This window comes from Oryctolagus cuniculus, chromosome 5, assembly GCF_051225735.1.
Source record: "Oryctolagus cuniculus isolate XC-2025 breed Fujian yellow rabbit chromosome 5, ASM5122573v1, whole genome shotgun sequence".
NCBI classification, from domain to species: Eukaryota; Metazoa; Chordata; class Mammalia; order Lagomorpha; family Leporidae; genus Oryctolagus; species Oryctolagus cuniculus.
In genome coordinates this window covers 59,804,697-59,815,999 of record NC_142871.1, presented here as the reverse complement: position 1 = coordinate 59,815,999, position 11,303 = coordinate 59,804,697, and the positions used below count along the sequence as shown (strand labels likewise).

The following is an 11,303-nucleotide window of genomic DNA, read 5'->3' as shown; positions in this document are numbered from 1 at the left end:
CCCAAATGCTCCAGTTCTGGCCTCTGCTTTTGTGTGAAGAGAATGTCTCCTTTCCTCCAGGGGCAATGTAGCCTCTCCCCAGGACATAGGTTGGTGAGTGGGGACCAGGGTAGGTTTTAGCCCCATTAAGTCCCCATGCCCTCCTCAGCTGGGCACACACACACTGCCCAGTGCTAGATAAAAAGACTTCCGTGCCGTGCCTGGCATTGAGCTCAACTGCCATTAGTTACTCTCATAATAATAAGTACTAAACAGATGCATAACTTCATTAGTGCACCAAGAAGCAGCTACCAGCCAGTACCATAAGGGAGGGGTGAGTGTTGGCAGGGCGCTTAAGTCCTCGCTTGGGACAGCCACATTCCGTAAGGGAGTGCCTGGGTCCAGTCCCACTCCTCATCTTCTGAGGCAGCTTCCTGCCAATGCACACTCTAGGAGGCAGACGATGGTGGCTCAGCACTTGGGTCCCTGCCACTCAGGGGGGGAGATCCAGATGACATTCTGGGTTCCTGGGTTCAGCCCGCCCTGGTCCTGACTGTAGTTGGCATGTGGGGAGTGAACCAGCAGATGGAAGGTCTCTTTGTTAGTCTGTCTCCTTCTCTTCCTTTCAAATCAAATGAAAATAAATTTGAGAAACATTTTTAGTAGTTTAAGGGAGAAAACCCAACAAAATAGTAGACGATACTAAAATGGTCATCAATAAGGGCATCTTGCACGTCAAAGAAAATTTACTACAAGTCAGAGCCACCAGCCGCACCTGAGGACCCAGAGGAAGAGAAAGGTGGATGCCCATACCTCTGAGGGCCTTTGCCCACCTGCGCTGCCCTGGGTTCTGTGACAGGCAGGTCCCTGGCCCTGCACTGGGTTCTGGTGGGCCTGTGCAGTTGCGGGACAATGCATTGCATCACCTCCTGCACACAGGGACACGTGGAATGAGCACCGTTGCCCCCACACTCTGAGCGGGATGCTCACGCCTTCCTGGCAGGAGGGAGGATTATGTAAGCTTTTGGTTGAAAAGATTTTCCCTTTCAGCTGCGCCTGGTTGGCAGAATACTTACAGCTGGCGGAGCAAACAGGGACAGCGGTGCTATCTGTGAGGAAATCATGCTTAGAATTCTAGCTGGAAAACAGTAAGGCCAGAAAGTTTATTTGGGGTGTGTGTGTGTGTGTGTGTGTGTGTGTGTGTGAAATAGAGAGAGAAGTCGGTGCCTCAGCTCACTAGGCTAATCCTCCGCCTTGCGGCGCCGGCACATTGGGTTCTAGTCCTGGTTGGGGCGCCGGATTCTGTCCCGGTTGCCCCTCTTCCAGGCCAGCTCTCTGCTCTGGCCCGGGATTGCAGTGGAGGATGGCCCAAGTGCTTGGGCCCTGCACCCCATGGGAGACCAGGAGAAGCACCTGGCTCCCGGTTTCGGATCAGCGAGGAAGACCTTTCTCTCTCTCTCTCTCTCTCTCACTGTCCACTCTGTCAAAAATTAAAAAAGAGAGAGAGAGATTTCACTTTCAGATTATGCGTCCTTCCGCCACCCCCAACTCCCCCAAAAATGCCAATGCCAAAGCAAAAAGCCCACAGTCCTTTTTCCAACAGTGCTTCTACCTTTGCTCATGGGCTGCCATTGCTCTAAAGAGAGGGGCCAGGCCTTCCGCCCACGAGCGCATTGCCCCCCCTCTCTCCCGGCAGCTGTCCACGCCTTCTCCTGAAACCACGGTCTGGGTGCAGAGGGAAGCCTGGGTGCAGCACATGAGGGCGGGCAGAGCCTCAGGCCCTCCATGCACCCAGCTGCTCTCTGTGGAAACAGGTCCTTGGCCCTGCAGGCGCCCTGCCCTTAGACACTGTGACCGAGCACAGGACAAGCATGTCCCTTCTGACTGCTCACGCGGGCTCTCCAGGAAGTGTAAACTGACTCATTGTTCACCTTGCCCCAGAGGCTCTCAAGGACCTGGACCAGGTTGGGTGCAGCTCAGCCCAGCTTGGGGGTGTTGATGACAACAGCGAGGCTGAGAATTGAGGCCCAATGCCCATTCTCTTCTTCTGCCTTCGTGAAAGACGTTTTAGCCGGACAAATGGCTACACGGAATAAAGTCGGCATCGCTCAGGCTTCCCTGTAGGTTGGTGTGGCTGTGTGGCTAAGTTCGGATGGGTGAGTAGTAGCATGCAGGGGTCACCACACCCACAGTGGTGAGCTGCCCAGCGACACCCTAAGGATGATGGAAAACAAGGTGGAAGGAGTGGGGTCCCTGGAGACGCGTGAACCTCTATACGCAACACTACGCAAAACTCCCAATGGGCCCTGATTGGATTGTGTTACTAGGGCTTTCCCACAAAGATTACATCTCACCCCCTCCCCTCCCTACTGTTCCAGATATTTCCATGCAGCTCCTGGGGCATCTCTACCATCAGAAACCTTAGGAAAACTCAGCCACAGGGAAGATGTGAAGACTAAAACAGGCCTTGGAGTGGAACGGGAGAATAAGTGCTTCTGGTCTCTGAGTCTCCTGGGTAGACCAGGACTCTGGATAGAGGGCACGTCCCCCGTGGGGAGGTGAGCTGGGGTCTGCTGGGGGACGCCTCAGGCTGGGGATCATCAAACATGGGAGTAGTGCTAAGTGGGAGAGCAGCCACCAGACACACACACACACACACACACACACGCCGCTCGCCCCCCTGCACAGTGGAAATGTCAGCATTCTGACTGGTATGGCTCACACCCTCCTACCTGGCATTGGGGGTGGGGTGGAAGGCTGGTATGAACACTTGGGAAGGAGGTGACACTCATCTTAGACTCCTTGTCACCCCTCAGTTCCCTTTATCAGCTTTCAGGTCCCTGCCTCCCAAGCCACTCTTTCTCTTAGAAGGTGGCCTAGCCCTGCCCACCTCCTCCAGGATTCCCAGAGGCCAACACCCTGAGGCCCTCCCTGTCCCCCACCCCCACCCCACCCGCTTCTTGCCCCACATCTGGCCAACCCTCTGCCCATCACCCTCCCCCTGGCTGCTCCTCAGAAGACCGAGGAGGCAGAAGACACAGTAGGGAAGGGAACAGGAAGCCCCCGGCCCACCCTCAGGTTAGCCAGCGTGCGCTGGGCCTCCAGCGCCCAGGATCTTCACCAAAGTCCTCTAGGCCTTGGGTTCACCCTTCCTCTAACCAACAAACAAAACGACTCAAGTCCACCTTCATCCTACCCACTGCGGGAAGTCCCTCAGCCTCCCTGGCATTCCCAAGGAGTCCTGGGAGGTGGACTGAGTCTGTACTCCTGGCAAATCCCCTTTATTGTTTTTTAAGTTTATTTATTTATGCTTATTTATTTCAAAGGCAGAATGGGGGGGGGGAGAGAGAGAGAGGAGGGAGAGAGATCTTCCAGCCACCAGTTCACTTCCCAAACAGCAGCATCCAGGGTTGGACCAGGCCAAAGCCAGGATCCAGGAACTCCATCTGAGTCTCCCATGTGAGTAACAGGGGCACAAATATTTAAATCTTCATCTGCTGCCTCCCAGGGTGCACATTAGCAGGAAACTGAATTGGAAGTGGAGGTGGGACTTGAACACAAGCCTTCTGATAATGGGATGTGGGTGTCCTGAGCTGGGACTTAACCTGCTGCACCACAACACCTGCCTCTGGCTTTCTCCCATCTAGTTCTGGACTTCTTCAAATTCACCTGCCTCCAGCATCCGGGGGCCTCCCTTTCCTCCCCTTCACCCAGGTGCGAGCACTATCTTCCTTCCTTCACTCCCCCAAGCACACCTAAGCCAAGGCTGGTGTGTGCAAACCTGTCTTTAAAGAGTGGGGTTGTGCAGCCATACCCAGAGGGTCTTCATGCAGAGCCGGGCTCAGGAAAGGGCGGAAATCCAGGATGGGACATCACCATGCAGCAGGCCACTCCCACGAGTACAGGGCCAGACGCTGCATGCACGCAGCATCTCATTGTGTGCATCTTGGTCCATGTCTACAGTCTGCAGCACTGGCTTCAGACAGGGCCTGCATAGGCTCGAGAAGTTCCACAGCCCTGCAGGAGGGGTGGGATGGTGCAGCTCCGCCCCATGCAATGGAGCTGGCTCCTGAGAGTCTCCTCCCAATTCCACTTCAAGTTGCTTAAGGTCAGCTATGGCAGGAGTGGTCATACCCAGGGCCCTGGTTAACCTTGCAAATCAATTTTCTTCTCTGGGAGAACTGGTCTACCAGCAATGGCTGCTCCATGGATGCCTCAGCCCATGCCCAGGGCACTGCCACAGGAAGACCAAACCAGAGCCCAGGAAGACAGTATGCTTCTCAGAGTTTGCTGCAAATCAGAGTCACCTGAGAGCTCTGGCATGGTGATTTTCTTTCAGATTTCCCAGGTAATTCCAATGCACTACCAAGTTGCAGAACAGTGCTGTTAAACATCTCATGAAATTTGAGTGTGCACATCCATTGCCTGGATGTCTGTGAAATGACGGATTCTGGTTTTGTAAGTCTGGAGGGAGGGGCTAGAACTCTGTATCCCTTTCTCTTTTTTTCTTTTTTTTAAAGATTTATTTATTTATTTGAATGTCAGAGCCACAGAGAGGGAGGGAGAGAGAGAGAGAGAGAGGAGAGGAGAGGAGAGGAGAGGAGAGGAGAGGAGAGGAGAGGAGAGGAGAGGAGAGGAGAGGAGAGGAGAGGTCTTCCATTTGTTGGTTCACTCCCCAGATGGATGCAACAGCTGGAGCTGTGCCAATCCAAAGCCAGGAGCAGCAGCTTCTTTCAGGTCTCTCCCACATGGGTGCTGGGGCCCAAGGACTTGGGCCATCTTCCACTGCTTTCCCAGGCCCTAGCAGAGAGCTGAATCGGAAGTGGAGCAGTGGGGACTTCAACCAGCACCCATATAGGATGCCAGCACTGGAGGCGGCGGCTTTAGCTACCATGCCACAGCACTGGCCCCATCCCTTTCTTAAAAAAATATAGGCAGAGTGACAGGGAGAGACAGAGAGGGAGAATTTCCATCTGCTGGTTCGCTCCCTAAATGGCAGCAATGGCTAGAGCTGGACCAAGCCAAAACCAGAAGCCTGGAACTCCATCTGCGTCTCCCACATGGGTGGCAGGGGCCCAGGTACTTGGACTATCCTCTGCTGCTTTCCCAGGTTAGTTAGTAGGGAGCTGAAATGGAAGCAACGCAGCAGGGACTCGCACTCTGATACGGGGGCGGCTTCACCTGCTGTGCCATGACACTGGTCTAGGATTCTGCATTTCTGACAAACTCTCACATGCTGTTGTCCCTATCGTTTCTGCCGGTCTGGCGACCACAATCAAGGTAATCAGGGGCTAAAGCACAGGGCCCATGGGTGCCCCTGTGGTTACGGAACCCTGCACTTTGCTGGTAGTGGCAGATTTCTCACTGGAGTTCTCTTTCTCCTTACCCCTGCTCTCAGCCATGTCTTTGACCCTTGTGGTTCAAGTCCAACACCATAACAGTGTTTCCTTGAAACACTAGGGAAAGCTCCCTATTCTTGCCCTCTCATTACACAGATCACTTCAGTTCTGCTTCCTACCGTGCTAGGCTGTGCACAGGGTCGGGGGAAGGTGCACCTTTTACAACGAGGCAGGAGGGTTCCTCAGCAGTTAGGCTCTTCCTCCTGCTTCCCCTGCTCACCCATCCTACACATCTAGAAGTCAGACGCATGACTAGAGTAATTTATTCTTTATTGATTGTTTCCTTTTCTTGTTACATGGGCAACCACTGAGACTTAATGATGGGGCCCCTGAGGTGAGAGAGGAGGAGCAGCCCTCGTGGGATGAGAACAAGGCAGGACATGCAGAGAGGGACCAGATCTGGGGACTGTAGTGGATAGTGCTATCGTCACACAGGCTGGGAGTCCTCGCTGGACCCTTAGCAAAGAGAAAGAGCTGGCAGGCATTTGGTGCAGCGGGCAAAGTCTCTCCTTGGGATGCCTGCGTCCCATGTTGGAGTGCTTGCTGCAACTTGGCTACTCAGCTCCCAATCCAGCTTCCTGCTAATGTGCACCCTGGGGGGCAGCAGGTGATGGTTTAAGTACTTGGGTCCTCGCCACCCACGGGGAAGACCTAGTATGAGTTGCAAGCTCCTGGCTTCAGCCTCACCCAGCCTTGATTGTTGCAGGCATTTAGGGAGTGAACCTGCTGATGGAAGATCTCTCTTTGTCTCTCTCTGCCTTTCAAATTAAGTGAAAATAAATAAGTTTAAAATTTTTCCAGAAGAGAGCAACCTATGTCTCTTTTCATTTTTATTTTTTTTTCAGAAAGATTTTATTTATTTTTTTGAGAGGTAGAGTTACAGACAGAGGGAGAGACAGAAAGGTCTCACTCCCCAAATGGCAGCAACAGCTGGTGCTGGGCAAATCTGAAACCAGGAGCCAGGAGCCTCTTCCAGGTCTCCCACATTGGGTGCAGAGGCCCAAGCGCTTGGGCCATCTTCTGCTGCTTTCCTAGGCCATAAGCAGAGAGCTGGATCACAAGAGGAGCAACCAGGACTCGAACCAGCGCCTGTATGGGATGCCAGCACAGCAGGCAGAGGCTTAGCCTACTGTGCTACAGTGCCGGCCTCGAGAAACCTATGTCTTGTCCTAGAATGAAAACCACAGTCAATCTTTCATGGCTGCCTGTGTTCCCAGACACCAATGAAACTGCACTGAATGCTTCCTACAGAGTTGAGTTCACTCACTGTTGACAAGTCTTCCATTGCTTCAAGTCTTGAGCTGAAGCCAGCTCGCCTGTGTTTATACAGACGGAGACCTGGACAGAAGGGATCCTACCCGCCACTCAGAATGAAGGTTCTGATGCCCACAGTGGTCTCAGTGAGTCTCCTAGCACTTGGAGTGATTCTATCACTCTGTGTGTGTGTGTGTGTGTGTGTGTGTGTGTGTGTAGAGAGAGAGAGGGAGAGAGAGCTGTTTGTGCACGCTCACGTTCAAGGCCATCCCCTGCTCTGTTTCACCAAGGACTACTCTGCCCCAGGAGGGCCTCCTTTGGGGCTGTAGTGCACAGTGACGGGATCTTAGACCCAACCTTAGCTGCCCTGGGACCTCCCAGCTCCCCAAAAACCCCCCAAACTCTGTTTCAGAGGCCATGTGCTCTACTCAGACTTCTTTCAGCAGGGGTGGGTCTGGGTTATGGGCCTGTGGGCACGTTCCCTAAGAGGGATTTCCCGGCCTGTGTGTGGCAGAGGGCTTGGCCTAGGGCCAGGTTGCTGCAGCCAGGGGCAAAGGCCTGCTGTTCTCAGGCTGACTGGGAGGCCCCAGGTCCTCCCATGAGTTGAAATCACCTCTGGCTCCAGCCCCAACCTCCCCACTCCCTGCAGGATTTTGGAGATGCCTCACGGCTGCTTTGCACCCTGAATTCCTGCTTCCGCTGGAATCCCCCCACTGCTCTGTCTCTCCCATGCTCCTGATTTGCTCAAAGGGCTGCATTCCCAATTCCATTGCAGCCGGAAGAGAAATCTTCCGGTGAGGCACACCTTGGGAAGCAGCAAATAACAGCTCAAGTACTTGAGTTCCTCACGCCCACGTGGGAGACCCGGATTGAGTTCCTTCCTGCTGGCTTCAGCCTGGCCCAGCCGTGGCCATTGCAGGTATTTGGGAAATGAACGAGTAGACAGAAGATCTCTCTTTGTCTCTCTCTCTGGGTCTTTTAAACAAAATGAATATAAATCAAAATTAAGAAAAAATGAGTCAGACCAAAAGAACAAATATTGCATGATTTCCCGATGAATGGGGTACCTAGAACAGTCACATTTACAGGGACAGAAAGTGGAACCGTGACTATCAGGGCAGGGAGGAGGGGGAAATGGGGTGTTGTTTAATGGACAGTTTCTGTTTAATGGACATCCAGTTTCTGGATGATGAAAAAGTCCTGGAGGTAAAAGGTGGTGACGGTTGCACAACAATGCAAATGCACTTCATGCCAGTGAACTTGGAAATGGTTAAATACTTGGAAATGGTTAAAACAGTAAATTCTGCTATGCATATTTTATTACAATTGTAAAAAACCAAATTAGGAGTCTTGGCTCTTTCATCTTCCATGTCCTCCGGCAAGACCTTTCTCTGTACATGTCCCTGGGGGAGCCCTGGAGGGGACAGGTGAGGGGCAGGGCAGGTGCACTGGTAGTTACAGCGCAGCTGTGCTGGGCTGTTTTTCAGATTCTGCTCCTCTGTGGGACTCGGCATCAGGGTTTGGCTCCCAGGTAAGCCCTGCCTCTAGCGATCCCAAATGTTTTGCTGTTTTCAGCTTCCACCTGTCTCTTGATGGAGGAGAAGCCAGCTCCCTCCCTGGGATTAATATTCACAACAAGCAGCCAGCGATTAATTTCACCCGTTGAAATTTATTGTGCACGCGCCTTAACTCAAAGCCGGCTTCTGCTGGGTGTTTATTTTTCACCGTTGATGCATTGCACATGACAGCCCCTAAGCATCTGAATTTAAAGCACACACACCACTGTGCACAGTCCCTGCTACCCCCCCTTTCCTCCTGCCTGACCCCCTTGAAATCTACAAAGCTCTGAGGTCCACACCCTATCTCAGAAAAGGTCATTCTTGATCACTGGCCAGTTGGGAGATCTGAGGTGCTTTAAGGTTTGGATTTCATGCCTGGCGCATGCAGCTGGTGACTCACTTTGTTTCAGGGGGCTACAGTCAATAAATCCTGGCTGTGACTTACAACACATCCCACCCCCCACTCCCTGACTGTCACAGAGCCAAGTCAGCTGTGAGCTGTGGCTCAGACTGAGCCTGAAGCACTCAGCCCACCCAGGGCTGCACCTGTGCCGCTGGGCATTGTGTGGCTTGTGCAGCCCCCAGCCCTCTCCTCCCACCTCACCTCGCCTCACCTCGCGCGCTCCCCCACCCTGCAAAGTGACTGTCTGGAGAGAGCCGGTGCCTAACAAGGCAGAACAAAGGCCGCGTGCTCACGAGTTCCATTTGGAGTGCATGACAATTTCAGAGCACAAATGGAAAAAGAAGAAAAGAAGGTTTGAAATCTATAGCTGGCTTTTATCAAACCAGAACTTGTAGCTGTCTGCTGACAATCAGCCAGCAGCGAAAGCCCACGAGGGACATTTCGTGCTGCAGCTCTGGCTGGCTATTAGCTCCCAGCAGCCTCTGACCCCTTTCCAGGGAGGGAACAGCTGGCAGCTGACAAAGGCGCTGGCAGGGTGGGCAACTTTCCTTTCTCTGGGAACGGATGTGAGATTGGCAGGAAATAAGGCATTTAAAATATGACGATTATAAGCATTTCCACTTGCCTTTCTTTATTATGCTTTTGGATTCTGGCTCTGATTGCTGAAGTGTATTATGTGTTAAGGAGCTTTTTGAACATTTTTTTTTTTTATTTTTTTCATTTACTTGAAAGGCAGAGAGAGAGAGAGAGAGAGAGAGAGAGAGATCTTACATCCTCTGCTTCATTCCCCAAATGGCTGAAACAACCAGGGCTGGACCAGGCCGACGCCAGGAGCCTGGGTCTGCTACATGGATGGCAGGGGCCCAAGCACTCCAGCCATAATCCACGGCCTCCCAGGACACGTTAGCAGGGAGCTGGAGCAGAAGCAGACCAGAGGCCAGCGCTGTGGCGTAGTGCGTAAAGCTACCGGCATCCCATATGAGCGCTGGTTCGAGTCCTGGCTGCTCCACTTCCGATCCAGCTCTCTGCTATGGCCTGGGAAAGCAGTAGAAGATGGCCCAAGTGCTTGGGCCCCTGCACCCGCATAGGAGGATCAGCGCAGCTCCGGCCATTGTGCTCAGTTGGGGAGTGAACCAGTGGATGGAAGACCTCTTTCTCTGCCTCTCCTTCTATCTCTCTGTAACTCTGACTTTCAACTAAATAAATAAATCTTTGGAAAAAAAAAAAAAAAAGAAGACGCAGAGCAGCTGGAAGTGGAACCCGTTCTCTGTATGGGACACTGGTGTTGCACGCAGTACCTTGACCTGCTGAGCTACATACCCACCCTGTGAAGGAGCTTTTTCATTTTTATTTTATTTTTAAAGATTTATTTATTTGATTGAAAGGCAGAGTTACAGAACACAAAGGAGAAACTGGTTCGCTCCCCAAATGGCCGCAATGGCCAGGACTGCACCAGGCCAAAGCCGGCAGCCTGGAACTCCATCAAGATCTCCACATGCGTGCAGGGACCCAAGCACCTGGGTCAAATTCTGCTGCTTTCCCAGGCACATTAGCAGGGAGTAGGATCGGAAGTGCAGCATATGGGTCTTGAACTGGAGCTCATATGGGATGTTGGTATCACAGGTGGTAGCTTAACCCACTGTGCCACAATGCTGACTCTGTGCTAAGGAGTTTTGATGACTTTTTTTTTTTTTTTTTTTTTTTTTTAGTTGAAAGGTAGAGTTACAGACAGTGAGAGAGAGAGACAGAGAGAAAGGTCTTCCTTCCGTTGGTTCACCCCCTAAATGGCCGCTATGGCCGGTACGGCGCACTGATCCGAAGCCAGGAGCCAGGTGCTTCCTCCTGGTCTCCCATGGGGTGCAGGGCCCAAGCACTTGGGCCATCCTCCACTGCACTCCCGGGCCACAGCAGAGAGCTGGCCTGGAAGAGGGGCAACCGGGACTAGCACCCAGCACCCATATGGGATGCCGGCGCCACAGGCGGAGGATTAACCAAGTGAGCCATGGTGCCAGCTCCAATTACTTTTTTTTTTTCATAATTATGCTTAATTTTCTGGGTGGGGTTACAATCTTACAAAGTATTATTGGGATATTATTTACATTTAAAAAAATTTTATTTGTTTATTTGGAAGGCAGAGTTACAGAGAGAGGGAAAGGCTGAGAGGGAGAGATCTTCATCTGCTGGTTCAATCCCCAGATGGCTGCAACGGAGCTAGACCAATCCGAAGCCAGGAGCCAGGAGCTTCTTCCAGGTCTCCCATGTGGGTGCAGGAGCCCAAGGACTTGGGCCAACCCCCCACTGCTTTCCCAGGCATGTGGGGAGCAACTCGGACTAGACTAAGTTACTGGAATTAAGACTTATTCTATGCATCTGCTCTCCCACAATATGGCGCTGGGAGAGAAGAAAACAGCTTCTACACAGCTGCCTCCAGTTCAGCCAATAAGCTGTAGGACTTGCTCCTGATTGGAGGAGAGCAGCGTACTCGGTGTGTGGGCAGCCGAGTTGGGATTGGCAGAGGAGGACTATAAAGGAGGAGAGAGACGGCATGCACCAGGAACATCTAAGAGGAACATCTAAGGGGAACACCTGTGCAGCCCCCGAGAAAGCCGGCCGGCGGTGTGCCGCTCCCCTGCGGAAGTGGGGAAAGTGGCCAGGGGGAACCGCCCTTCCACAGAGGTGGAAGGGACAGTAGCCAACCCGGGAAGAACC

At 52.6% G+C, this 11,303-nt stretch overlaps 1 long non-coding RNA gene across 2 annotated transcripts; it reads left to right on the top strand.

Annotated features, from left to right (window-relative positions):
- Window positions 1-3,626: 3,626 nt before the first annotated feature.
- Window positions 3,627-9,208, top strand: LOC138849616 (uncharacterized). 2 transcript variants are annotated; one of them, XR_016234547.1, is made up of 3 exons: window positions 3,627-4,327; window positions 8,120-8,163; window positions 8,672-9,208. It is a non-coding gene; the product is annotated as an uncharacterized LOC138849616 (long non-coding RNA). The 2 variants fall into 2 exon arrangements; XR_011388586.2 differs by having other exon boundaries at window positions 4,189-4,327; window positions 8,602-8,735.
- Window positions 9,209-11,303: the final 2,095 nt, after the last annotated feature.